The sequence below is a fragment of the Alexandromys fortis genome, unplaced genomic scaffold (assembly GCF_014885135.2).
Source record: "Alexandromys fortis isolate MF-2015 unplaced genomic scaffold, M_Fortis_MF-2015_v1.1 scaffold_24, whole genome shotgun sequence".
In the NCBI taxonomy this organism is placed as follows: domain Eukaryota; kingdom Metazoa; phylum Chordata; class Mammalia; order Rodentia; family Cricetidae; genus Alexandromys; species Alexandromys fortis.
The window spans coordinates 1059320-1083581 of NW_026067906.1; positions in this window are offsets into that span (position 1 = coordinate 1059320).

Here is a 24262-nt window from a genome sequence, read left to right on the forward strand (position 1 = left end):
TATACCTTGTGTAGGCTTTTTGCATGATAATGATGAAGTATGCATGTGTCTTCATGTTGCTCCCTGGGCCTTGATGCTGTTAGAACTGGTTGGAAAGATTTAGGAATAAGGGGTCGGAAGGAGAAAGTGAATACTTGGATCCTAATATATCACAGCTCTCTTCTCCTCCGCTCTTATGTCTCCTAGTTTACTATCACGCCTTAGAAGCATTGGGAACCACGAATGTGTTCATAAACTGGACTTTCAGCCGTGAGTTATGACATCATCATCCTCTAGCACGGTCAATCATGGCACAAGGCCAATGGCACCTCTTCAACCAAGAGGGGACTGTTGCTAAGAAGCGTTGTCTCCCACTTAACTCTAGAAGGAATATTTCCTTCTTGGTACTTCGAGGAGAAAGAAAAAGCTGGCTTGGACAGAGCACAGGTGAGGTTATGGATAAGGCTAGGGTAACTCACTCATGCGGTAAGGAAGATCATAGGTTGCAAAGACCTTGTGTGAATTTGACCACACTGAATTTGCTCAGTTACAGAGGGTATGCCGAGTCCCACAGGAGAGGAAGGTATGGGGTCCTTCTACACAAATCTCCGTGGTGTATTTATTGGTCCATTTAAAGCTAGCATTTGCACTGAAAGGAGAATGTAGAGACCACTCAGGAGTTGTGTTTGTGTTTTTAAAAGACTGTTTCTGATTTATCTGAGGTCATTGTATGTATATTTGCTATGGTTACTGTTTCACTTATTACTGATATATATTCTGTGAAGATGAAAAGGACTCTCGAGTTACTTAGAACCTGACACAGGGTAATGTGGGGAAGCCTACAAAACAAGCGATTGGATGTTTCACTAAACATACAATTTCTGTGGGATGGAAGTATTAAAAAGATCTTTAAGTCACATAAGATACTGCCAGAGCAAAAAAAAAATGTAAAAAAAAATTTGATGAATTCCCTAATTGCCATCAGAGATACTTTATTCAGTAACTGATGGAAACAGAGGTAGAGGCAAGCACTGTGCTGAGTCTTGGCAGAAGAAAAGAAGGATGGATTGTACCAGCCAGGGGAGTCAGGATGGGTGAACCCACAGAGACAGCTGATCTGAGCTCAAGGGAGCTTTTGGGTGGCTGGACCAACAGTTAAGGACCCTGCATGGGTGTGACATTCCTGTAGCTTCTAACAGTGAAGAGCAGGACCTCTCCCCTGGCACCTAGTTGACTTTAGTAACCTGTTGCCCATGCTGCATTAACTCATGGATAATCTACGGGTAAGGGGAGGAGTTTAGTCCTGCCATGTCTTGGTATAGCATGCTTTGTGCAAGCCCATGGGAGGTCTGCCCCTTCCTGAATGGAGGGGGAAGAGGAGCAGATGGGGAGGGGTTAGATGGGAAAAGGGGTAGGGACAGGAGGAGAGGAGGGAGGGAAAACAGGTTTGTATCTAAAACAAATGAAAAAAAAAGTCATTTAAATACATAGAGAAGACCCAAGGAGGAAGTAGGCATCTAGGAGAGAAGAAGGAGGAGAAACAGGCAACAGCACAGAGGGAAATCATTCTGGCAAACCAAAACAATCAAAAAACCATAGGTATGGAGCTGGGGATGGAGGGGGAAACGGCACAAATCAGACTAGATACTGACACAATGGACAGATAATTAGGAGCCTGACAGGCGATGCTGCAACTTGGGTGGCGATGTGACAGTCTAAAGCAGGTCCTTTTAGAGCGGCACTGTTGATAATCATCTTGACAGAAGTGTAATCTCGGGCTGTCCTCGCCGAATTGGTCGCTGAACGCAACAGACTAGCAATGCAGTATGAGGGTAAAGTTGCCATTGTGATCATCCCACTGATGCCATTCTGGCTAAATTTGATTCCTGCATAGTGATAACCGGAATTAAGACAGGGCATGAACTCAGAAGTCTAGGTGGTGAAGGACAAACCTATCTGTGCGAGCAAATCCATGGGGAGAGTCTTTGTTTTACTTATTTGGGTCCATTGCAAAAGAAGGATAAGCTGCGTGGCTTATAAAACATACATTTTACTTTCCTGGGTTTGGAGGCTGGGAAGTCCTGGGTGTGGATAGATTTAGTAGCTGAAGAGTTAGTGCTTCCTGGGTCATCGACAGCTCCGCTGTTCTTAGACAATGGCTTGGGGCTTTTTATATGAAGGCACTCAGCCTACCGATGATGGCTTTTTATCATAACATCACTTCAGTGTTTAAGATTTCAGCCTATGAGTGTAGACATGTAAGGTCCATCCCTAAATGTTCAAATGGTAACGTTGCTCCGCTCATACAAACCTGAAATACTGGGGAGATGCTGGGTAAAGTGGGGGCTTATGACCCCACTGTCTTAAATTTAGTGAAAATCAAAGAAAAACATTGGAAACAGAAGGGCTAGGGGGCTCCAGGGCAGCAGTATTCCCTTTAATATCACCCGTGGAAGTCCTGGAACACTGTATTGTGTAATATTGCTTCAGAGTCAGTAAACTGCTGCCCACCAGGGTTCCCTCACCATGTTCCCTGCAGTCCTGAGGTGAGGGGACTTGGAGGTAGAGGTGGGGAGGTAGGCTATTGGGTTGCAAGGATCTTTAAAGCCATAAGAAGGACTCTTGAAGGTCACTGAGTGTGGAGGGAGTGCAGCCCACTTTGGCCTTGTGCCAGTTTCCCCTGCTCAGGCACAGCCCATACCAATATTTCTCACTTCCATTTCTTCTGCCTCCTAAACTGTTGTGGACTTTGAGTCTTACCAGAGGAGAACTAATGGATGCTGGAGGCTCCTCAGCTTTCTGCTTTTCTTCTGTGTTTATTAGATAATGAACAGCTTGCCTAATGCCTCATTTTCACCTCTTATTTTACATTTCTGTTTTTTTTCCAGCTCTACATTTTATAACAGTTCCCTGGGGCGAAATAACCTTGGCCAAAGTTCCTATAAAATGGCTTTGTGTATATATCAAATCAGTATAAACAACATTATGGCTTCAGACACTTAGCCCTTTCAAAATGAATGCTTGCTCCTCTGTTTGTGTGTTTTAAATTAGCCCTGGTACAACAAAATCTTTGAAAGTATATTCTTCCAAACAGTGTTCTCTGGGTGGAAGCAATTCCCACATCCGTTCATTTATATTTTATGGGACGATCGGTCTAGTCTCTGTTGTGTTCCTGACAGCGCAGAATGTGGGCACAAAGGGATGAGAAAGACCGCTCTTATTCTTGAAGAGTTGGAAGAGAATAATAACTTATTGGTGGTAAGAAAGGGAGAGGTTACTGGAAGTAAACTGGCTATTTATGGCTAAAAGTCATTTCAAAAGGGTACTCTCCAAAACGCCCATGTCATTGGGGAAATTGCTAAAACAGAAACAAGATTGTGAATACTGGGGGGGGGGGGGGGGGGAGAGATGGCTCAGTGGTTAAGAGCATTGCCTGCTCTTCCAAAGGTCATGAGTTCAATTCCCAGCAACCATATGGTGGCTCACAACCATCTGTAATGGGGTCTGGTGCCCTCTTCTGGCCTGCAGGCATACACACAGACAGAATAATACATAATAAATAAATTAATTAATAAAAAAGATTGTGAACACTGAAGAACACTTCGGCTGCGGAGCCATTAGAAGTATGGGGTGGTGCTGCAGGAGAATGTGTGCAGTTAATGCATGAGTCGTGTGTGTGTGCATGTATCATGTGTGTGCATACGTAGTATGTATAGCAAGCATAGTATGTGCATGAGAATGTCTTTTGTGTGTGCATGTATATATAGCATGTGTGTGCATGTATAGTGTATGTGCATGTATAGCATGTATGTGCAAGTATAGTGTGTGCATGTATTGCATGTGATGATGCACAGGTGCGTGTGTACATACATGCACATGCACACGTGTGTGGAGGTCGACACTGATCAACATGGTCAGCGTTGTCTCTCACTCCTCGGGCACAGTGGGCCTTGTTCCTTAAGAAAGGTTCATTCATTGGCCCGGAATGTGCTAATTAGGTTAAGTTTTCTGGCCAGCGAGGCCTGCTACCACACCTGGCTTTTTGATGTGGGCTCTACTTATGAAACTAGGGTTCCTGTGTTTGCAAGGCAGGCATTTTCGGGACTGACTTCTCTCTCAGCCCGGGGAAGTTACCTCTTAATAAAGGGTTGCTAGGAATTGGCGAGGAGATCAGAGGGAGGAGGTCGCCATACATTTAAGCAGATACTGAATTGGACCAGAGCCCCTTTAGAACTCAGGAGGATTTCGGGGATGCCAAAACCCGGGTCTCTACTTTCAGCTTCCAGAACCGTGAGAAAGGAAATCCCTCTCATCTCAGTGTGTGGTATTTTGTTAGGACAGCCCTGGCTAACCGACATGCTATTCTCCTGAGGAGACTGATACTGGGGTTGAACGAGGTTTTTGTTACCTCCCTACCTATGGACATAAAATGGTCGGGGGGGGGGGGGGGGGCGACTTCACACTCTCTCTCAGCTTTTGCTCCCACTCCCCCTTTCCTGGTTTGTTCAAAGTCCTGTTATAAAAACCTCACATTAGCGAAGAGCGACTGCTGCTCTCACTGTCGGGGGCAGGTATGGTCATCTGTGAGTTTTGATCATTCCTTTTGTAAGTGAGGCCAAGATTCCCCACCCTGCACCACTGCCGGTTCAGGTCTACGGACTTTTCTGAGCTTACCAAGTTAATAGCGTCCCAGGATGTCACACCTCAGGGGGAAAAAAAATAAAACCAAACCACAAGCCTAGGACTTGGATGGGTTTGAAGGCACAAAGGAGTCACGGATAGTTTTTGTAAATCAGCGGACTACCAATATGCAGAATCTGGTCTGATTAACTCCTCAGATCCACAGATTACTTAAAATATGGAAATAGCATAGTGCTATCAACATAGGTCTAAAACGTTGTGGGAAGAAGAATTATCCCTGTTGGTTTTAAGCCGCTTACATTTCAGTTTTCCCTCACTTGTGATGGCAAGATCAACTAGGAAGGACAGTGTCGTTATAGAGCTGTCTAGCCTAGAAACAACACTGAGAGAAGAATTTGGGGTGTGGATAACAGAGCTGCAGATCACCAGAGAGTGGAGGGTTTGTGCGGGCTCCACCCCCTCCATCCCTCTATGCCTGGATCCGTGCTCTCAGGAGACTGGTAACCTGTGGTGTGCTCCCTTCTTAGTGGGTGAAAAGCAAAAAGCACAACCAGAAAATGGAAGCGTGGTGATATTCCATTGCCCGAGGGCAATAGTGAGAACACCGGGGTTATTTGTGAGGCAATGCTGCCCCACAAAGAAGGACCCGAAACCGACAGGTAGCCGTCCTGGAAACTACATTAAAGCAGACACCTAATAGCTCAAGGTAATTCAAGCATTCATGTTCCAAACGGAAGGACGGAAGGTATTAGAAGATGGTCAGCACTTTCAAGCCTGATCCTGGAGCCTGAACCAGGTCGTCCCTTCCTAAAGCTCTCTCTGGGATGAGGGTTTGAGAAGCAGTCTGCACTGGGACTTGATAGCTCTCCATTTGAGGCCCCTGGCTCCCCTGTGCTCCATATCTCCTTATCACAGACACAATGCTGAACTAAAACACATGCCACCGAACTTTCCGCTGCCACTAGAAGGTGGCACGCAGTCTACCTGGTTTTTGTTCTGGAAGCTACCTCCGGTATAGTACAATATTTCTTTCTAATGTTCTCCCTCCCACCTCAAGGCTCAATCATGGTTCTCAGGCCCTTTCATTATTATAAACACCATTAAAGGAAGGAATGAGGTCAGCTTTTCTGTATAGACCAATTGCTGCTGTTTTATTATCCTTTATAGACAGAGGACAGAGACAATTCTGGGCATGTCCAATTCTGTACTGTGTTGAGTCATATTTACTCTAGGGTAACTGGAAGAATTAGTTGAAATGAGTTGGTGTTCTCAGCTAACTAGCACTGCACACATTTCTCCAGAGTTTTAACTGGAAAAGAAGAGGCGGGAGGCGGGGAACACTTTGAAAATGCATTAACAGTCTTCTAAAGAGGTGGTAGTTTTCTCTTCAGGACAATATCCCTTAAGGAACCTGCCTCGGCTCTTAGCTAACAGAATAAATTATGCTACTCTTGGTCTTCCTCATCTGTGGTTACTCCATCTACAGAAATATCCAGTACTCATTTGGAGGAAGTTTGAAAATGAAGAAGGGGGATTTGCCTCTCTCTCTCTCTCCCAGCCAGGTTAACTGCATGTTGGTTCTGCCTTTCTGCCAAGGCCTGCAGATGGCATCGGGCACCGAGGACTCTGCTAGGATCTTGTAATGCTGCCTTTCCTCCCCGGTGGGGCTGAGCATGCTAGAAAGCTCCCCACTGCTGCTGTAAGGAGCAGACGAAAAATTACAGAGGGAAAAGAAGACTGATTTTTATAAAAGAGGAGGTGTGACTCACCCGGAAGAAACAGCCCATCCTTTGTGGGGCTTTGAAACACACAAACAAAGCCCTACCTGCCCCACCTAGCTCCCCTTTGCCTAATCTATAGCAAGCTTTCTCTGTCACAAAGTCCCCTAAGTCCCAGGGAGGACTTGAGTTTCCTCCTTATTTTGCCTATCACCCTTCTTATTTGCAAGATTAGTGTGTCACCACGGTGAGCAGAGAATAGGAAGGATTGAGAGCTTTTTCAACAGTGACTTGTGGTGAAAGATCCTGAAAGCCCCCTACCCCCACCTCTGAGACTATTCCCCCTTTCAAAAATGGAAAATGAAGAATCAACTTTTCTGTAAGATAGACCATCTCTAACTGATTTTTTTCCAGCAGTATATAGTCGAATAAAATATCCCCTCCCCGAGTCTCTGCTACTTCGTTTTGTTCGTGGTAGGATGAAGCAGGCCCCTCAATGCCAGCATCAGTAATAGATAGGCTCCATCCAGTGCTACCATTTCACTAAGATCTTTTTCATTGACTTTGAGTAGACCTTTCCTTTGTAAGACTCAATCTTCCTGCTTACATATATCCTATAGATTCTAATAGGACCCCTAGGAGATACATTCCCATGACAATGCAGTCGAGAAAAAAAATCAAAACTGTTCCTTTGTGATCAGAGTCTGAGTAAGCTCAAACCAGGATTGAATTGAATTAGTCATTTTCTGTGTCTTCCCCATTGCTTTGAATGTATTCGTCGTATTGTCCGAGATACATGGGATGATTTATGTAGCCCAAACTAACATGGTAACTTTTCAAAACTTTGACCAAATAAATCCTATTTTGTATAAATTCTACTCTCATTAAAGTATTTATTTTGGAGGTATTCTCTATCTCTAAAATATACGAGTTTGAAATCAGTTCTCTCTTGGTGAAGTTTAAGAAGTGGGGAATTGGAATTTTCTTTAAAATAAGATTCAAATAATTAATTTTATTGACTTTTTTGAAGAGGTAATAAAAATGAGTGATAATAATAATAGTTTATATTAATGAAAAATACCTCTAAAATAATGCATATTAATATTGTCTTATTGGGATATTGCAATGACTTTATCTTCCAGGCATACTTTCATGTATACAATGGAGGAATATGATTTTGAAGGCTGTGGCACATAAGAAATTATGGATACTTAGTTTGTCTAAGATCTTTATTCCAGTTTTCAGTTTCCTGTGGGGATCAGAGGCGTACCAACCTGGCAAAATGTCACATTCAGAATCTGGGTAAACTTTGACATCTCCCTCAAATAGACAAAAAAGCTGTGTGAAGTGCTACCAAATGAAGACACCTAACATGTTGAGTATCAATGGCAACTAACATGTTAACACATCTTTTTAAAATGCTCAGGAAATTACCAAGCTATTTTTTTTGTAGACAAACTTAATATAACAATTTTAACTTAAGAAAAAAGTAAAGCACTAGCTCGCATAGACTTAGTTTTGTGTGGCTTATGGGGTTCTTTTCAAAGGTAAGAATTTTGTGTTTCCTGTTAATTTATCAGTTTTTCAACATAACCCTTCCTCATATGGCCCACTTAGCAGAAAAACGACAGCACTAAATAAACACGATTTTGGCTATTTTTGCGAATCTTTGTGACCCTTATTTCCATTGATTGAATGAGAGACCAAGACCTTCTCCCAGAAACTATCCTTCTTCAAGCCGTGGTGGCTGCTCTTCACAACCAACTGAACAGACACAGAAATAGACTTCCGGGTGTGTCTCTAAGGATGGTTCCAGAAAGGTTTAACTGAAGAAGGAAGACACACTCTGAATAAAGATAGCACTATCAATGGCATGGGATCTAGACTAAACTTTAAACCTGTTTCAGAAGAAGGAGGAGGAGGGAAAAAAAGAAGAGGAAGACAAAGAAGTAAAGGAAGAAGATGCCAGCAAGGTGAGCTGCTTCAAGGATTTTACTCGGACACCATGATAAGTAGGAGTTCGTGTATATTTTTTCATTATCAGTAATATGTAGACTAAACAAACCTCATTGACGTCTGATGGCTGAAAGCAGATATCCAAACAGCAGGATTTTTCAACAACAAATTCTTATTTAGGTCTAGCCAACCTATGCTGCCTTCAGATAATTCTCAGTTTATGTGTCTTCGCATGGCTGAGCATGAAGATGGGGGCTGACGCTCTCCAGAGCAAATATGCAGGCACCATCACCCTACAGTTGGCCAGTCTCCAAAGCTCTGAAATGGTCTCCATTACTGTTGATTAAGCTCACTGCGACCCATTGGGTTAAAGTTATTATTCATTCCCTGGTTGTTTCCCGCCTTCCCTCTAGTGGGTTTCCAACTTTCCTACTACTGATGTCAAAGTTATATACATAGATTCTTGTTTCTAAATGCTTAAAATAAATATAATAAAATGTATGTAAGCACGAATATGTGTTGCATGCCATTGCTTTAAAAAAGTTAATATGACGTAGTTTTAAATAACATCGAACAATGAGATCTCATTCTGTTATAGTCTTATATCAGAACAGAGACCTGTTCTGTTATAGTCTTAAATTTAAGAAAATATTTTTGTCTAACAATAAAATATGATAGAAACTATCCACCATGCAATTTGTTATAAGAATATAATCTCATTTGCTTATCTCATTCTTTGCAAGATTTAAGTCTCATGGCTCTTCAAAATGCTCCCAGTGTTAAAGACACTGGATGATGTTCTAATCAATATTCAATTTTAGTCTTGCAATAAAAACAGGAGCTTTGAGCTCTGAAATCTGTTTCAGTGTTTAAATAGAGACTTGCATGTTTGTCATCTGTGATCTCCCAAGATGACAAATCTGAATATATTGAATATCTAATTTTATTTGGGAGTTTTGACTCAAAACGCCATTTTTTTTGTTTTTGTTTTTCGAGACAGGGTTTCTCTGCGGTTTTGGAGCCTGTCCTAGACTAGCTCTTGTAGACCAGGCTGGTCTCGAACTCACAGAGATCCGCCTGCCTCTGCCTCCCAAGTTCTGGGATTAAAGGCGTGCGCCACCACTGCCCTTTAATGTCACCATTAACCTCTCTGAACTTAGGAAAATTGAACTTTTAAAGTATTAGGGAAGGAGGAAAGATAAGAAACTTTTCCATCGAGACCATTTTAATCTAGCACACTCACAGATCATATAGAGTGTTTATCATTTTTCCTTGTAAGAAAGAGTTGAAGTCCAGAATTCTGAGAGATCCACCTGAAGTTCTCCATCTACTGATAAGCTAAAACCGCCTCTTTATTTGTAGTAGAGAGTAAAATGATTCCCTAGGGGTGTCTGCCTTATAGCTTTCCTTGTTCGGCTCCTTTCTATATCATGAGGATCCTTTGCCATATCTTGAGTTTGAGATGATCTCAGTATGAATAATTTGAGGAAAGGTTTCTGCGTGCGCCATTAGCAAGCTCAGTAGCATATTAGGAGAAAGTTTGGGAGTACTGAGTACCAGCAAAGAGGTTGAAAAAGCAGGAAATGTGGGTTCCAGATGATCACATATTCTCATTGCAGAGTTGCCTCAGCTGAAGAGCTGGCTGAGTTGGCCCAAGAGCAGTTCTCATCAGGAAATGGGCCCCTGTACCCAGTACTGAGAATTATTTAATATGATACCATAGGATGCTGGCTTCTAAAAGTTAACACAGAACAGATGTTAGACCTGAGATGAGATTAATTTCCTGCATTAAACTTTCCGTTTGCTAATGCAAATATTTAACCGTGCACACAGTACTGATTATCAGTACTGATTATTCAGTAAGGAGACACTGTGCACCAACTGGTTTATTGGGTTGTGCTCTGAGCACTGATTAGTTTATTGGGGTGAGCACTGAGCGCTGCTTGGTATTAGGGTGAGCTCTGAACAATGGTTGGTTCATTAGGGTGGACACTGAGCGCCCATTGGTTTATTAGGGTAAGTGCTGAGCATTGATTGGCTTACTGGGGTAAATGTCTGGGCACTGGTTGGCTTATTAGGGTAAATGTCTGGGCACTGGTTGGTTTATTAGGGTGCGCACTGGCCCACTATGACACGTGTCCTCATAGGAAGAACAGATTAAGGTACAGATAAGGACAGAGCACAGACCCTTTGAAAGTACGGAGTAAAGTGGCCGTCTATAAGGCAAGAAAAGAGGCCACACAAGGACCCAGACCTGCCAGCACTGTGATCATCAACTCTCTCTAGAACTGTGAAAAAAAAATCAATTTCGGTGGCATAAACCATATGACACGTGAGGCTTTGCTATGGCAGTTCTGGTAAAGCCAAAGATCTACATCAAGGAAGGGGGGGGGGTAAAATAAGCCTAGCTCGAAATTCAGAGAAGAATCGCCTTTATCTGATTATCAGCTGCAGTGTGTGTGTGGAGGGAGGGGGCGGTGTATAACTTTTCTTGGCTTCCTGATTTTCTTCCTTCTCTTTCCCCTTCTTCCATCCCTCCTCCCCATGCTTCTTCTTCTGCTAATCCTCCTTTCCCTCCTCCCCCTCCTCTTTCTCGTCCTATTTCTTCTTCTTTTAATATAAGTAAAAATTCTGTCTAGGACCCGACCCCATTGACGGTGCAGCCTTTATTTAGAGTAGATCGTACCTCATAATTAAACCTTTCTGGAATCACCCTCAGAGGCACACACGGAAGTGCATTCCCATGGCCATTCTGATGCCAACCCAATTGACAACAAAGGCCAGCCATGGCAGGTGGAAGGAGAGTTCTTGGTGAACGGGACGGCTAAATAGGCAAAGGTGTGTGAAAGAGAAGGCAGCCGAGTCGTGGGGGGTTTGGAGACAAGTCACGGGAACTGAACCGCAACCACAGGCAGCAAATGTAAACTAAAGGGGTATATCCTGGACAGCTCTATTTCCCAGCTTAGCCGTGTGCCAGCTCTGAGCTGTATCTCTTTACTAATGTGCAGTCACATCATGTAAAATTACCGTGGGAATTAAAAGGAGAGGCAGGCTTTGTCATAAGGGAGTGGAAGATGGGAGGGAAATAGAGACATGATCACACTTAGAGAGGGAGATGGAGAGAGACAAAATTTATTTTGAATTAATAGATTAAAAATTCGAATCACTGGCTGTGTTCTTGTGTTTTCTTTTAAACAGCTGTGGTGCCCAATTCACTTCTAAGAACTTCTAGCAGAATCAGGATCCTAGACGGTAGGTCTTGTTTTCTTGATGTATATTTATCGCCCTCTAGTGGTGGAATTCCGAATTGCTCTTACACTGCTCCTGATACAGATTTCAATCATTTTCAAAATGGGTTAGCTCATTTGATTTTTCTACAGCTGCTTGGTGAATGTATGACTTATGGGTCACTTTTGTTTTATGTGCAGGACTGACCTAAATGTAGTCCCACATCCTGATTTAACACTCAATATACAAACGTTCTATCAAGTTGTTAGTTACCATTAATTAAGAAAATGTCACAAATTAGACACACTAGGCACTGGGCTTGAAAGGGTTTTTTTTTTCAGTTTATTTTTCTTGTCTTTTATGCCCAAGTCCAAAGTTGTTAATATATTCTCCACATGAGAATGTTGAGATAGGAGCGGGGCTGTGTCCCCGGCACCCGGCTGCCCGCATGGCTAGCTTATGCCCGAAATAATTACATGGAAACTGTATTCTATTAAACACTGCCTGGCCTGGCTAGTTCCAGTTTCTTATTGGTTAGCTCTTACATATTGTTCTAACCCATTTCTAATATTCTGTGTAGCCCATGAGCTGGCTTACCAGGGAGGATCTTAACCTGCGTCTGTCTGGAGTGGGAGAATCATGGCGACTCCCTGACTCAGCTTCTTTTTCCCAGCATTCTCTTCTGTTTACTCCACCTACCTAATTTTCTGTCCTATGAGGGCAGAGGCAGTTTCTTTATTATTAACCAATGAAAGCAACAGATAAGATACAAGACCCACCTCCATCATGAGAATACTGAGGTCGGTGACTAATCTATACTGATTTCCAGGACAGCATCTATAATGAGATGACGTTAGGACCTGACTCCTAACTGTGAAGTTTATGTTCATTCCACTGCTCAACACATCATATTAAACAACTCATGCAGACATTCAATTATTTAGCATTCATTAACCTCCTTAACCTATATAGTTATTATGTATGTATTACCTATAATATACAATTGATATTATTTGGTAAGGGTTCGCATGTGTTCATAGTGAATTTACTGAGCATATATTATAGAACATTTACTGAGCATCTATCATAGAACATTTATACATTATGAGAGATGGTTAGTTGATCAAGAGATATGGTTTCTTAACCTCTCTGTGAAGACAGACATCAATCATTCTCTAAAGATATTTTTCATTTGATCTTAGGATAGTGTATACTAATCTTTGTTATTGGAACTTTTCAGCATTAAAAGGTCTCTGTTCTCTCTATCACACACAGACACACACACACAGTTTTTTTTTTGTTGTTGTTGGGGTTTTTTTTTTTTTTTTGAGATACATATGTAGATCCCAGGACTGCTGGAGAGGACAAGATAAACAATCAACATCTTTTGCTGGGACTGGACAAATTCTTGATTTAAGGTAGTAAAAGTCAAAGTTCTAACTTGAATAATTTGAAGCAAACAAACTGGCCTTCTTCAGCATCCTGATGCTTAAAGTACATCACAAGATTAACCCAGATTTAAAATAACGTAGGAATGGCTTTTTGGTGGGAAGAAATCTACATTTACTGAGAAGCATGTAGCATGAGCTCTGTCTGCAATTGACAGCTCAGTCAATCTGTCCCGGTACCATAGGAGGGGTCAAAGGAGCATATGGAGAAGGCTTGTGCACCAGACTGGGAAGTCGGGGGAGATCTGTCCCAGAGGATGAACTTGTGGGTATGATGTGGAATGGTGGTTGCCATCAAAACGCGAAGGTGAGGGGAAAAGACTTGGAGGCAGAAGAAGCAACCTCAATAGGCACCAAGTCAGGACACGATGCTTCAGGGATGATTAGGGTGTGGCGTTAATGGGCAAGTGCATGAGAAAAGGGGCAAGTGGATGAGAAAGGCTCAGGCAAGTCTCAAGACATAATCAGCGTTTCAGTGCGCTTCTCTATTCCTTTAACCTGGGAAGGTACCGATTCATAAAAGGTGTACTGTAGCTGGGTGGTGGCACACACATTTAATCCCAGCACTGAGAAGGCAGAGGCAGGCGGATCTCTGTGAGTTAGAGGCCAGCCTGGTCTACAAGAGCTAGTTGAAAGACAGATTCCAAAGCTACAGAGAAACCCTGGCTTGAAAATCACACATACACACACACACACACATGTGTTGTCACCTGTTGTCTGTTTACCAAGCTGGAGATTTTTCTGTCCTTGTTGATAAAGAGAAAATACATGTTCTGGGAGACCATAACTTTAAATCTTTATTGTGCATGGCCCAAACCTGTCCTCACAAATGCGTTTTGAAGAACTAACTGATACTTTTTTTCCTGACTTAGCCCAGAAGACAGAAACCATGTAGAACGAATGAATGATGAATGGAGAGATGGCCATCAATCCTTTGTCTAAAAGCCAAGTCTCTGAATGCCAGAAATCGGTGAGGAAAACTAAGAGAGAGTTTAAAGCCATTTGAAATAGATCCCTTGGCATTTTGTGTTCTTATCATTTATTTATTTATTTAGCCACGTAACAGATTTATTGACAGAGGCAGGTGTGATCTACAACAGCCATTAACCCACAGAACTAAAGGACCAGGGTGTAATCTAGAAATCAACAGAACTGTTGTTCTCGTGGTTAACTGTCTTGAAAGTATTTGATTCTCATTATTGTCTACCGACTATTTTAAACGATGGAGTAGAACATAAACAATCTCAGTTTCCATAACTATGAGTAAAAGAGCAAATTGTGCTACAGGGTATAAAATATTCCTCCTAGCCAGGTGGTGGTGTATGCCTTTAGTCCCAGCACTTGGGAGGCAGAGGCAGGTGGATCTCTGCATGTTCGAGGCCAGCCTGATCTATAGAGTGAATTCCAGGACAGCCGGGGCTACACAGAGAAACTCTGTCTCAATAAACCAACCAAACAAACAAATAAATACATACAAAAATAAAAAAAAAACTGTATATATAATCCAAAATTCCCTTAGAACAAGGATCACGAGTGGCTGAAGACAGTGAGTTTTCATAACTCTTGGATAGTGTTATTTTTTATAATCGTTTTTCCCAGTTTCAGTATTTTACATTCAGAATTTCTTTAGCTATCCTCATTTACTGTCATATTATGTGAGACCAAGTTCAAACAAAGTTACATTTCATGTTTCCCTGCAAGGCTTATGAACGTCTCTGTCTTGTGTGCCAGTACTGGATCTGTGCCCTGCTCTGCTTCCACTCAGTCTGCTACCACGCTGCCTTTGTGTCCAGAATTAACATCTGTGAATTAACATCTGTCTTCATTACGAGACTATCATTTCTCTAAGGATAAACCTTTCTGTTTTCTTGCCTTTGTTGTACTATTGTGTCCTACATCGTACATTCAGGTCCCTGGTGCATACTCCTGGCTGGTGCTATAGACCTAGAATTAGCATATAGCTCAATGGTAGTGTGAACAACAGAGGATCTATTTCCATACCTAAACTTAACATCTGTGGTTTTCCTTTAATGATGCATTGTTTACGTACTCACACTGTCACTTCGTTTATACTTACAACAACTGCAGAACTCATTTTTATTACTTCCTTCATTTATTGAGATTGTCATGTAAGTATTGAATTTTTTTTCTTCCATTTAGTTTCCCGAAGCATTGCTACACACCCCTTCTTGATCTCTCTCAAATTCATGAAGAATTCTGAGAATAGGATAGTCTTCCACAGGGAAAAGCACATCAATTGGCTATTCGATATCAAATGGCCAGCCCTGAAAACATCCATACTCCTAACACCATACAGACTGAGAAGGATATATTTAAGGGGATGCATATATACATGCATACAATATACATGTTTACATATATGTGCATAAATATATACATATGTGTATATATAAATCCCTAAATACAAATGCATATGCATACATAGATGCATGTAACAACAATTAATGGAAAAAGGAGTTTCATTCTAATGTTAGAGCACTGAGGTTCGTGAACACTTAAGCAGCCACTTGAAAACTCTGACCTTACATCCTAGAGGTGAGATGGTGGTTATACATTACTTCTCTTCACCGTGACATCTACATCTCCTGTTTTCTCAGGTTCATTTCTTATGTATAAACAAGAGAGGTGGAGAAAGGTAACCCTCACTTGTCTTCACCTAAGAAACCATCTTATTGAAGTGCGGCAGCGGGCCGCCACATCACAGGACCACCAGATGGCGCTGCAGCTCAACTCAGTACCCTGCCTCCAAGGCAAACCTTTCTTGCTCAGGGTCAATCAGACATTTTTGGTATGTTTTTACCGTCTCTCTTTTCGTCTGTGATTTCCCCAGGCTTTTCAAAAAGAAAATGCTTTGAAATTCAACCTCCCTACTGGTAAAAAAAAGAAAAATGTCACCTTGAAGTCAATACTAAAAGCACAGATCACACAAAAGACACAAAAAAAGTTCATGGAAATAAAGTATGATGTACTTGTTCCAGAACATCTTCACCAATTGTAAAAGTACAAAAATGAGTGTCTGGAGACCCTCACTGGACTCTTACAAAACCCATTTTTTTTTGGTTTTGTTTGTTATTTTGTTTTTACTGTTGAAACGCTGCTAAACATCCATTGGAAGTCAGAGGAAGTCCTATGGGCGAGGGAAAGGTCGTCACGCTTTTCAAGAGCTCCAGACCGGGACCCATATTTAATCCTTGTATAGCGAGCATACGTTATTTGCGGCCTCCTCTGTTAAGCCCCAAAGGAACAGCAGCAATATCGGTTCCTGGCTGTTACCATTGATTGATGACAACCAGCCAGTGTCCAGCTGCACCCTACCTACTCAGTGCTTCGAGCCCTTAACTATAGCACATATGGGGGGGACATTAGCCTCCTGTCACAGAAAATGAAGGAGAAGATCAGAGGGGTAAGGCAATTTGCTAAGATCACTGACAAGGTCAATGCCTCCTGTTTTTTATATTAACAGAAAGACAAAGACGCCAATAGGAGAGAAGGGGCAGATGCCGACAAATGCTATCAGCAGACAGCAGTGGGAAGAAGAGTCAGGGATGCTTTCAGAGCTCTGTATTTCTGAAATTTCCCTGGTTTCTGAGATCCTCTCACACAGATTCAGATTAGGGAGAAAAGGATTTTTTTTTTTTTTTTTTTTTTTTTTTTTTTTTTTTTTTTTTTTTTTTTTTTTTTTTTTTTTTTTTTTTTTTTTTTTTGCTGTGTCTCGAAGTAGCTGCATTGTCTACCAAGTCCTCTGTAGCTGTGGGGTTTTCAAGAACCCGCTTGGTGACAATCAACCTAGAAAACTGCAGCCACGGCCACTGTAGGTAGACCATAAAGAATACTGTCCTGTAGGAAAGCCTTCTCCAACCAGTGAGGGAGTGGGGCAGGGTCAGAAGGAAGTCCCTGGGAAGGTACCACGAGGAGTCCTTATTCAGGCAAGACTGGCTTTTCTGTTGAAATAGTATCTCTTCGTTTCCATACATTAAAACAACTCTTACATGTGTCCTGTGTGAGTGTGTATTGCTCTCTCTCTCTCTCTCTCTCTCTCTCTCTCTCTCTCTCTCTCTGTCTGTGTGTGTGTGTGTGTGTGTGTGAGAGAGAGAGAGAGAGAGAGAGAGAGAGAGAGAGAGAGAGAGAGAGAGAAATAGAGGAGAGAGAACATACAGATGTCAAAGGTAAGAGGACAACCCATGGGGATTGGTTTTCTACTCTTTCCACCAGGAAATTGAACTCAGGTCTTCAATCTAAATGGCCCCTTCCCTGGAGGGCTCTCATGCCAATAAAACTCATGGGCACACTGTGCTTGGTGATGAAGACCGACAAAGGAGTCATGTCTATGTCCGAATTTTCACAAGGCCAGTTTTGTGTCAACTGCAGATATGGGGCCTTAAACAGCAGATTTCTGAATGGCTCACCTCTGTTTCCCAGCACCTTCAGAGTCAATGTTTGTGCAGGACGAGTTCACTATTAGTTTAATGTTTTGATCATTGCATTGGTTCATGTGTTCCTTTTCATCACTTCATGTGGCGACCGCTGGAATCTGGCAAACTTTTCAAGGAAGCAGGAAATTTAAAAGACTATTCCACCTATATTGGAAGTTTGTTAGGCACTTTCCTCTGTGTCCTGAAGAATGTCTGGCAGTTTCTTCTGTGAAGCAGGGTCCCTGAGAGACCATCCAGTCTTGTTTTGGGAAAGTTCAATGGTCACTTTCTTCTGGGTCCTATATGTCCAGTTTATACAACATATTGTCAAGCGGTCCAGGCAAGAACAGTTTCTTTACTCAGTAGCTAACCTTGTGACACTGAAAGCAAACTCCATAAGGAGTTTCTTCAATGCCCATCATCTCTGTAGTAAATTGGTGCTGCCAGGAGCAAATGTGTCTCATTGTCATGAAAATCCCTAAATTAAGAAACCATTTTAAATGCCATAATCGGTAGGCCTTTGGACAGGTTGAAGAACATCTGTCTATCTTAAACATATCTCCATATGATCTGGAAAATATACCTAGAATATTTACAAGTTTGATTGTTATAGATGACTAACTACTGACCTGCGTTTCTTGGTGGTTCTGTATAGCTCATAATAGCAGCTTTCAAAGATTAGAATTTTCCTACATTTTTAAAAGAAATGCATAGCTACAATACCTTAAACAGGAGCAAAAACATGTATAAAATATGCTGTAACAAAATAACCTTAAATTGATATCAACATACAAAAATTCTTTAAACAAGAGTAGAAACATATATACAGTGTGTTGTAGCAAAAATTACTTTAAATTTGTATAAATATGCAAAAGTCCTTTAAACAAGAGTAAAAAAATTGACCTTGAATTCGTACCCATATACCAAAATCCAGGCCAATAAAAGATATCCGAGATTAATAGTTGTCTTTTTATTCTATATTCCTAGATTCCTCTAAATTATAACACACATCCATGACCAACACAATAACCAAAGACCACCCACACCCCACCCTTGGGAATGTGGATGCTGCGTTCTTTAGACTGCTTTCTGCTGAATGTGGATGGACGCATCTTTAGAATTCCAGAGAGAAAATTGAGGTAATGGTCAAGTCCTGGGAAGACCGGTTATAACCTTTGTTGATAGGTATCACCTGTCAAGTTTCAGGAGCTCTCCCCTGATTAAACCAGATCCAAATCAACCTGGAACGAATCCACAGACTCTTGCTTCCTGTGGAAACAAAAGAAAAACCACTTCTCCAAAGCATTTTTTTGATTTCCATTTGACAAATACCCTTTTTAAAGTGAAGGCATCTTTAAAATATATATATATGTATGTATATATATATATGTATAACAACCCCCAAACCAAGAAAACAAAATAAAACCACCCCCCAAAAACCCCTCCAAACTATAACCAAATAAATACACACACATACACACATACACACACACACACACACACACACACACACACTGTGGAGTCGGTTACATGTTGATCATCTACTCCTGAACATGAGGTTAGTCCTCAAATGGTATACCCAGTGTCACTCTATTGTAGAAAACTGATTTTTCCTTTCCCAGCAGGTATAAGTGTCAGTTCGCTTGTTTCTGTTGCTGTGAATATATGACCTTGGCACCTCTTATATAGGAAAACATTTAATTGGAATTGGCTCACAGTTCAGAGGTTAAGTCCATTATCGACATGGTGGGAAGCATGCAACAGGCATGGTGCCGGAGAAGACGCTTCAAGTTCTATGTCTGGATCCTCAGGCAGCAGAAAGAGTGAACGAGCTACTAGACCTGGTTTGAGCTTCTGAAACCTAAAAGACCACATTGGTGAGACATCTCGTCCCAACAAGGACACAGCTCCAATAATGCCACTCCTTATAAACTATGGAGGCCATTTTTCATTGAAGCCCCCACAGATAGAATTAAGTTAGCCATCATTGCTGTCAATGAGTTGATCTCGTGAAAGCAGAACTGAGCAGAGAAACAAACACTGACTGCCTGACTTGCCTGTTCCGTTGTGAGGATCCTTCACAAGGAGCCTCAGCTTGTTCTCACAATCATTTTCACCCCCTCTCTAGATAGCGCTATTCACTGAGAGGGTCAGTATAGTAGACAAGAGGGACAACTTATTAGACTCACAAGGAGCTGGGACTGTTTTTGAGACCCAGTGACTCTAAAGGTGAAATTCTCTACCACAAAGACGTGAAAGCAGCCTCCAGTTGTCTCCTGAAGTCTGCCCAGGACTTCTACGTGCTCCCACTAAGAAGGCCAGGGTTGTATCTGAATCCCCAAGAGTCATCTCCATGCGTTGCAGTGGTCTCAGATTTTACAGCAGTTTCCCAGGACAAAACCCTTCATCTCAGCAACTCCCCGCAGTGTCCTCCATTTGAGGCCTGAAGACTGAGATCTAAGGGTAAACACGTAAGAGAAATAGCCAGTAGAGACCTCGGGATTGCTCTTCTCAGCAGCCTTTACAGGTGGCAAAAATCTAGCATTCTGCAAGTAGGATTCCTTTGCCAACTCTTTCCATGCAGAACTGAAAAACTCATCTGAAAGGTGAGGAACCACGATCAATCATTCCTCGCATTTTATCTTGGTATTTTGGCATTTGCCTTGGAATTCCTCCTCATTCTTTTCTGATTCCAGTTTCTTATGATGATTATGGCCTGTTATTATCATTATTTCGTTCCTTCAAAGGAAAGAATGTTATATTGCTTCTCAGGGAACACTGAGCAACCCAATTCTACAATTAGTATTTCTAAACAGATGCCAGGTTCTGGGCTTTTTCTTTCTTTTTAAATTGGATGATCTCTAGCTGATATTTCAAAATAGCTTTCAGTTTAGTTTTCTTACCTAGCTCTATTTTGTCCTGCCATAGGCCCAAGCAGTTTCTTTTATTAACCAATGGTTGTAAAACATAGTCACAGCATACAGGGGGAACCCCACATCACCCATTCAGTCTGTTAAGTCAGCATTGATCACTCTTTGGCAATACTCCACATCTTTGTCTCTTAGTTTAGCTCCTTACCAAGCTAGCTTAGGCTAAATATCTGTTTCTTGAGTAAATACTTTGGTGTTGATTTTTTCTACAATTATTATGGTCTCATTTCATAATAACAAGACAGATTTTCTTTGCTTATCTCCAGACTATTACAAGGCGTATGGTTTGCTTTTGGATATTTTCTTCACACTCTCCTAATTAGATCAAATTTGTCTCTCAACCTCCTTTTTAGGATAGCTTCCAAGATTGTTTCCTTTTTTTTTATTTTGAAAAGAAGTTTATTTAATTTTTTTTGTAATTTTCTCTGTGGGACAAATATTATTTTTTATATTTGCTTTAAAATGCACCGGAATTTAATGATTAACTGAAAGTTCCAGTATTTGGGGTACCTGCCATTTGCAGTAGAGAGGGCCAATGTGACTTCCTTGCAGGCCATCTGTTCTGGAATAGTTAAAAAGTATTGTGCAGAAGGGGATCTAAGTGAGGAAGTATAAATTCTGACTCTAAGTTTGTATGTGCTGAACTATGAAAGGAAGTGCAATCTTGGTCTGGCCCTCTATTTCTACACTCAGAATAAAGGTACAGAAAATATTTCCTTTCTTATTAGATTAGAAAGAAAAACCAATTATGCACCTATATGATGATAAAACTATTACAATTTTCAACAAACGTTAGCAATAATCATATCCTGGGTGAAGCCCGCTCATACCTCCAAAACTCGTCTGGATGTGGACATTGGTAGAATAATGACATGGCGGCATAGTGGTGCTCTTACTGACTGAGCCATCTCGTTAGCTTCGTTATTCCTGTTTCTGTAAAAGAAAATTGTTGCCATGATGCATGATTTCACACCCTGTTTCCTTCTGTGTTGTGAGGCTTTACTAAAGTTTCTGAATCGTGATTTTTCCCCAAGGTTCTTTGTGGGGAAAAGAAGACTAAGGCTTTGATTCACCCTATGAAAGTTACAAAACTGTGTTTGTTCGTTTACGTCATTCTGGATTTCACACCTGAAGTTATTGATATGGTCTAGAAGGCATGTGAGCGAGAGTAAGCTCATTGTGAAAAATATTTGGGGTGAAACTTGTTTTCTTTCTCTTTCTGAGTTTCTGTTCAATATCTCTATGTTCAACTCTGCCAGGCATTTCCCTCAATGCTGAACATAATTCATGGCTTCAAATTCTACTCTTGTGGAAATCTGAGATTTTTTTCCATGCACTGGGATTATACATGGACTTCTTCAAGACAGCAGAAATAAAAGCCACCTTTAAGAATTCTCAACTCTCCCCTAGAGCACCACATGAGTCACTATGCCATTTTTCACAATTTTATTCTAATTCAAATCCATAGGGAATGTTTCTACTTTAGGGAAATGTCCACCACTACTAAGGGTTTCACATCACTTAGGGGCAAGATGCCCTCCAAATACTAGCTAGAAGTCATAATACTCTACTTTCCCTGGGTTTATTACTGTGCTAATTGTTTTCTAGACTTTTGTTAGTTAAATCAATTATTACTAAATTGAGGCCACTATTGAAAGCATTTTAATGACCAAAACACCTAGCTCAAATCTGAATATAATTTAGCTATCAAATATGTATATAACTCATTTATGCGGCAGTTTGAAGATTTGACAAGAACCTAAGAAGAAGAGCTGAGCATAGTCTCCCTCACCTGTAATAGTCACAGTACTCAGGAATCTGAGGCAGGAGGATGGCGAATTAGAGGCCAATCTGGACCATCTAACAACAACAGTGTTAAAGACACTGGAGTCCAGAATGCTTAGAGATGAATAGAAACAGAAAAAAGAGCACGTTGGTACATATAGGATGGAAACATTTATATATATTTAAAATATGCCTACGGAAGCAATTAGAAAATATTGGGAGAAGCTATGGATAAAGGAAAGCACAGCACTGACAGAAGAATGATAAAATATGTGGCAACATTTTAACTGTATCCACGTTTTAATAGAAAACCTCAGTACTGGGAAAAAAAATAATCTGTGTTTAAGGATTTAGTCAATTTTAAACAACAAAAAGAAATAAAATATTTCCTCTGCAGTCAAGGTAGAAAACTGATGATCGATGATTATTCTACTCTGCTAAGTATCAGTGCTTTTCATCCAAAGTTTCTACCTTTTGTGGCTTTTTCCAACTGTGAGGAACCTCTTGAATATCCATGAATTCTTCCAACTTTCATATTTATTAGGTATTTGTTGAAGTGGATGGATCTTGCAGAAATGGACATTGAGTTTTATTTAGTGAAAGAAATATCCTATAATGTGGAAAGAATGTTAATGGTTTGAGTCCATGAGATCCACGAAGACCTGAACTATCCATAAAAAATAAGAGAAAGTTTTTGTGTACAAAAAAAAAATCTAAAATAAGTTTCACACAAAGAAACCCACATACATGCTTTGGGGGTCTAGGGATGAGAGTCAACACTATGTCAAGTGCACTTGATTTCTTCTTCAGAGTGACTGAATTCTAGCAATTACTTTCAATTATAGTTCGTATTGATATGATTTTCTTTTCCATCCTGTATTTTAAGCCTCATGATTACATGTTTTAAGCCACATATTTTTTGAGTAGATCTAATTTAATCATTCACTCTTGCCAGTGAGAAGGGTGAGTGCTGAGCTGACACAAAGGCCATGGTGCTAGTGGCATGGCCAATGTCAACATTTAAGAGACTCTCCCCTCAACCAAAGAATGGACAAGGAAAATATGGTACATTTACACAATGGAGTACTACAAAGCGGAAGAAAATAATGATGTCTTGATTTTTTTGCAGGCAAATGGATAGAGCTAGAAAACGTCATTTTAAGTGTGGTAACCCAGACCCAGAAAGACAATTATCACACGTACTCACTCACAAGTGGTTTTTAAATATAAAACAAAGATAACTAGCCTACAAATCACAATCCCAGAGAAGCTAGAGAACAATGAGAATCCTAAGAGAGACATACATGGATGTAATCTACATGAGAAGTAGAAAGTAGAAAAAGACAAGATCTCCTGAGTTCCTTAGAAATTTTATTCTTCGACCTTGGAAGGAATAGTTGAGTTCTCCTAACTGCACTTGCCACTGACTTTCAGAGAGAGAGAGAGAGAGAGAGAGAGAGAGAGAGAGAGAGAGAGAGAGAGAGAGTGATCCACACAGACATTAAACTGAAACACAAAATCAGGAACAGAAAAAAGTCCCAAATGGATTATAAAGAAAATTTACCTTGGGTATTAAATGCTGTCAGGTGAAATGAAAATGATGAGAAATATTTATTTCAATTTTAGAAGTTAAAATGACAAAAACAGGGATCCCATTTTCTTCATTCCCCACATACTCTTCTCTTGTCCACCCTGGCTATATATATATATATATAGTCTCAAACATACAATAACAAGAATAGCCTACGAAATGGGGAAAGTGACCCAATAAGGATGCTGTGGCAGAGAAATGGGTCCTCTTCCCTGTAAGGAACTGTGAAATGCTCCATTAAAAGCCATTACCTGTGGAATAATCTCTTTTTACAAAGCGTTTCTATCCTTCCTCACTTGCCTAAGGCAACTTCTGATTGGTTTAATAAAGAGATGAATGGCTAATAGCTATGCAGGAGAGGATAGGTAGGACTTCTGGGCAAAGAAAGAGACTCTGGTAAAGAACCTGAGCTGCAAGATTCACCTCCCAGACACTGAAGAAGCTAAACCTACAGTACTGAGGAGAGGTAACAAGCCACCTGGCAGAATATAGATTAATATAAACAGATTAATTTAAGTTGTAAGAGCTATTTGGGTACAAGCCTAAGCTAAGA